This window comes from Lucilia sericata, unplaced genomic scaffold, assembly GCF_015586225.1.
Source record: "Lucilia sericata isolate MDLA Ls3-8-SP2 unplaced genomic scaffold, ASM1558622v1 Contig000867F_arrow, whole genome shotgun sequence".
Taxonomy (NCBI): Eukaryota; Metazoa; Arthropoda; class Insecta; order Diptera; family Calliphoridae; genus Lucilia; species Lucilia sericata.
The window spans coordinates 164,211-170,294 of NW_023994858.1; positions in this window are offsets into that span (position 1 = coordinate 164,211).

Consider the following 6,084-nt stretch of genomic DNA (forward strand, 5'->3'; position numbering starts at 1 on the left):
AACTAGAACTGAACTAGAACTGAACTAGAACTGAACTAGAACTGAACTAGAACTGAACTAGAACTGAACTAGAACTGAACTAGAACTGAACTAGAACTGAACTAGAACTGAACTAGAACTGAACTAGAACTGAACTAGAACTGAACTAGAACTGAACTAGAACTGAACTAGAACTGAACTAGAACTGAACTAGAACTGAACTAGAACTGAACTAGAACTGAACTAGAACTGAACTAGAACTGAACTAGAACTGAACTAGAACTGAACTAGAACTGAACTAGAACTGAACTAGAACTGAACTAGAACTGAACTAGAACTGAACTAGAACTGAACTAGAACTGAACTAGAACTGAACTAGAACTGAACTAGAACTGAACTAGAACTGAACTAGAACTGAACTAGAACTGAACTAGAACTGAACTAGAACTGAACTAGAACTGAACTAGAACTGAACTAGAACTGAACTAGAACTGAACTAGAACTGAACTAGAACTGAACTAGAACTGAACTAGAACTGAACTAGAACTGAACTAGAACTAGAACTGAACTAGAACTGAACTAGAACTGAACTAGAACTGAACTAGAACTGAACTAGAACTAGAACTGAACTAGAACTGAACTAGAACTGAACTAGAACTGAACTAGAACTGAACTAGAACTGAACTAGAACTGAACTAGAACTGAACTAGAACTGAACTAGAACTGAACTAGAACTGAACTAGAACTGAACTAGAACTGAACTAGAACTGAACTAGAACTGAACTAGAACTGAACTAGAACTGAACTAGAACTGAACTAGAACTGAACTAGAACTGAACTAGAACTAGAACTGAACTAGAACTGAACTAGAACTGAACTAGAACTGAACTAGAACTGACTAGAACTGAACTAGAACTGAACTAGAACTGAACTAGAACTGACTAGAACTGAACTAGAACTGAACTAGAACTGAACTAGAACTGAACTAGAACTGAACTAGAACTGAACTAGAACTGAACTAGAACTGAACTAGAACTGAACTAGAACGAAACTAGAACTGAACTAGAACTGAACTAGAACTGAACTAGAACTGAACTAGAACTGAACTAGAACTGAACTAGAACTGAACTAGAACTGAACTATAACTGAACTAGAACTGAACTAGAACTAGAACTGAACTAGAACCTGAACTAGAACTGAACTAGAACTGAACTAGAACTGAACTAGAACTGAACTAGAACTGAACTAGAACTGAACTAGAACTGAACTAGAACTGAACTAGAACTGAACTAGAACTGAACTAGAACTGAACTAGAACTGAACTAGAACTGAACTAGAACTGAACTAGAACTGAACTAGAACTGAACTAGACTGAACTAGAACTGAACTAGAACTGAACTAGAACCTGAACTAGAACTGAACTAGAACTGAACTAGAACTGAACTAGAACTGAACTAGAACTGAACTAGAACTGAACTAGAACTGAACTAGAACTGAACTAGAACTGAACTAGAACTGAACTAGAACTGTACTAGAACTAAACTAGAACTGAACTAGAACTGAACTAGAACTGAACTAGAACTTAACTAGAACTGAACTAGAACTGAACTAGAACTGAACTAGAACTGAACTAGAACTGAACTAGAACTGAACTAGAACTGAACTAGAACTGAACTAGAACTGAACTAGAACTGAACTAGAACTGAACTAGAACTGAACTAGAACTGAACTAGAACTGAACTAGAACTGAACTAGAACTGAACTAGAACTGAACTAGAACTGAACTAGAACTGAACTAGAACTGAACTAGAACTGAACTAGAACTGAACTAGAACTGAACTAGAACTGAACTAGAACTGAACTAGAACTGAACTAGAACTGAACTAGAACTGAACTAGAACTGAACTAGAACTGAACTAGAACTGAACTAGAACTGAACTAGAACTGAACTAGAACTGAACTAGAACTGAACTAGAACTGAACTAGAACTGAACTAGAACTGAACTAGAACTGAACTAGAACTGAACTAGAACTGAACTAGAACTGAACTAGAACTGAACTAGAACTGAACTAGAACTGAACTAGAACTGAACTAGAACTGAACTAGAACTGAACTAGAACTGAACTAGAACTGAACTAGAACTGAACTAGAACTGAACTAGAACTGAACTAGAACTGAACTAGAACTGAACTAAAACTGAACTAGAACTGAACTAGAACTGAACTAGAACTGAGGTAATGTAATGGGAAGCATTAATGATCTGATTTATTATACTCTGATGGCATGATGGTAGTGTGAGGGATCCATAAGTAGATGTATATGACCATAAAAATAATGGCGTATATATGTCTGTATACATATGTACATATAACTGTATAAAATTGCTCGCCCAAACCAACGTATGTATGTAACTAAACCTAACCTAATTTTAAACAAATCTATTTACATTTGTGTAAAAATTCTTGAAAAATTAAATGTCATGGGAAAAAACGAAATAACCACCCTTACAATAAAAACACTTAATGCAATAAAAAACCCAAAAAAGTAATAATAAATTGAAAACAATTCATTATACTCACTCGGAGTTAAAGTTGAATGTCCTTTTATTCAAGGTACAACTTTATCAATCAACTAACAAACACGAAAACTAAACAATTCTCTCTAATTTCTCTTTTTTATGTCCTTTTTTGTTGTTGGTTGTAGGTAGTTTGTTTCTATTGTTGTCGAAATTTATTTATCCAATAAATGACCAAAACTATTATGGGCAACAACTTATTGTCACAGCAGACAACTGGTAGTCATTTGACATTTATTATGGTAATTTGGGCAATAGAAGAGGAAATTGCAGAGACGTAGCAGTACAATTTTTATTCAAATTGTGGAAGATGTTTTCATTGGAGTGATTTGTTATTTAAATAATTATAATTGAAAGCTAAATCTTTTTCAAAGAAAATGTGGAAAATTGTTTTCTAATTGTTTCCTTTTTGAAACCACTCTGTTTTCATTATTGTTTGAAAAAAAAACAGAATTGAAATTTTTCAAATAATCACGTGTTGCGGGATAATAAATAATTAATTGCCATAATGTTTTTGTGTTTATAAACAAATTGCAAACAATTTGTGTGTGTGTTTTTTGCGTTGAAATACTTATTATGAAATGGGAATCTTTAATAATTGTAGGAAAAAAAAAACAAAAACAACAATTCTATAGAATTTACTAATTTATTTAATAAAATACACTAGAGTAGCTTTTAATAATAAATTCGGTTTATTCAGGGGAAAGTCTATTTTTAAATGTGTTTTTATTTTTTTTTAATTCAGCCTAATAATAGTAATGGAAAAATAAAATATTTCAGGGAATTTATGTAAATATAATAGAGGTAAAGCTTTTATATATGGAACACAGTGGAGTGGGGTGACCATAGTTATTTCTAATTGAGTTCTAGTTAAGTTCTAGTTCAGTTCTATTTCAGTTCTAGTTAAGTCTAGTTCAGTTCTAGTTCAGTTCTAGTTCAGTCCTAGTTCAGTTCTAGTTCAGTTCTAGTTCAGTTCTAGTTCAGTTATAGTTTAGTCTAGTTCAGTTCTAGTTCAGTTCTAGTTCAGTTCTAGTTCAGTTCAGTTCAGTTCTAGTTCAGTTCTATTTCAGTTCTAGTTCAGTTCTAGTTCAGTTCTAGTTCAGTTCAGTAGTTCAGTTCTAGTTCAGTTCTAGTTCAGTTCTAGTTTCAGTTCTAGTCTAGTTCAGTTCTAGTTCAGTTCTAGTTCAGTTCTAGTTCAGTTCTAGTTCAGTTCAGTTCAGTTCTAGTTCAGTTCTAGTTTCGTTCTAGTTCAGTTCTATTCAGTTCTAGTTCAGTTCTAGTTCATTCTAGTTCAGTTCTAGTTCAGTTCTAGTTCAGTTCTAGTCAGTTCTAGTTCAGTTCTAGTTCAGTTCTAGTTCAGTTCTAGTTCAGTTCTAGTTCATTCTAGTTCAGTTCTAGTTCAGTTCTAGTTCAGTTCTAGTTCAGTTCTAGTTCAGTTCTAGTGTCAGTTCTAGTTCAGTTCTAGTTCAGTTCTAGTTCAGTTCTAGTTCAGTTCTAGTTCAGTCTAGTTCAGTTCTAGTTCAGTTTCTAGTTCAGTTCTAGTTCAGTTCTAGTTCAGTTCTAGTTCATTTCTAGTTCAGTTCTAGTTCATTCTAGTTCAGTTCTAGTTTCAGTTCTAGTTCAGTTCTAGTTCAGTTCTAGTTCAGTTCTAGATCAGTTCTAGATCAGTTCTAGTCAGTTCTAGTTCAGTTCTAGTTCAGTTCTAGTTCAGTTCTAGTTCTAGTTCAGTTCTAGTTCTAGTTCTAGTTCAGTTCTAGTTCAGTTCTAGTTCAGTTCTAGTTTCAGTTCTAGTTCAGTTCTAGTTCAGTTCTAGTTAGTCAGTTCTAGTTCAGTTCTAGTTCAGTTCTAGTTCAGTTCTAGTTCAGTTCTAGTTCAGTTCTAGTTCAGTTCTAGTTCAGTTCTAGTTCAGTTCTAGTTCAGTTCTAGTTCAGTTCTAGTTCAGTTCTAGTTCAGTTCTAGTTCAGTTCTAGTTCAGTTCTAGTTCAGTTCTAGTTCAGTTCTAGTTTCAGTTCTAGTTCAGTTCTAGTTCAGTTCTAGTTCAGTTCTAGTTCAGTTCTAGTTCAGTTCTAGTTCAGTTCTAGTTCAGTTCTAGTTCAGTTCTAGTTCAGTTCTAGTTCAGTTCTAGTTCAGTTCTAGTTCAGTTCTAGTTCAGTTCTAGTTCAGTTCTAGTTCAGTTCTAGTTCAGTTCTAGTTCAGTTCTAGTTCAGTGAGCTTACCACGTTTGTGTAGTTCAGTTTTAGTTCTGTTCTAGTTCAGTAACGTATTTCAAAAATCGTTGGTAACCTTGTTCTTATCCCACTGTTTGCATTAATTTCATACTTATGACCCCTTTCATTATGAATTTTGCAGAAACATATATATGAATAGTGGCCTCCGGTAGGATAGTGGTTAGTGTTCTAGTCTGGTAGACCGGAGGTGGTGGGTTCGATTCCCACCTGAGGCACTGGTTAAGGAGCGCACAACAGGCCCGATAGAGGCCTAGGTGTATTTCTTCGGATTTGATGTATATACATCCTCCTTTCAAACTAACTAACTAACTATATATGAATAAAAATACATACATACATGTATATATGTATGTATATTTACTAGCTTTTTTTAATAAAAATAATAAACACATTTCTAAATGAAAACACATGACGTTCTAAAATAGAAATGTCTGCACACATTAAAGAATAGTTTTCGGTTTAATTGTTACTACTGCTGCTGCTGTTGGCAGTTAGCTACTGCTGATGGTTGTTGTTGCTGCTGTTTACAAAAACCACAAGGTCAGCTTTTATAATCAGCTAAATCCATATGTAGGCACTGAAAGCAAAGAACTATCCTGAAAAACATTGCCAACAATAGGTTTTATAATACAATTTTATAGTTAAGTTTTATCGCACTTTTTATACAACAACGACGTCGAAAAGGAAGGAAAAAGGAACAAAAATAAAACAACTTACACAGAAAAAGTTATTGTTTCGGTTAGATGATTTGATATGAAATGTTAGGGTTTTAACCAAGGAAATATTTTAAAACAACTTAATTTAGAAGAAGTAATGCATAAGGGTCACCCTGAACTAACAAATACAATTGTTCATAATGTTTTGCCATTTCTGACATTAATTTCACTTTTTGAAAGAGGACCTCTAAATTAGTAGTTTTCTGCTACCCTCTTACTATTAACAATAATGACAAAAAAGCTTTTAATTATACTCTCTAGGCACTTTTTGCTAAAACTGAGTTTCATTTTTACTTTAATGTGGTAACTGACTTAACAAAAACAAAAAGTAGGCAAAAAAAAAAAAAAAGAAATCAGCAAAACTTTGACTAATCACTCAACCAAACAAATTGCTGTTGTTGTTTTGAGTTTTGTTAACGGATAAATCAAAACAAAATAAAAGGTTGAAAATAAAACGCCTTGTTTTTGTTTATTTCTACTCATGCAAACGTCGTCTATTCTCTTGTTCTCACATTTATTTTCGTTCATTTTTTCCGGTGAGTAAATAAATAATAATTAAAACAACAACAGAATATGGTTAAATGT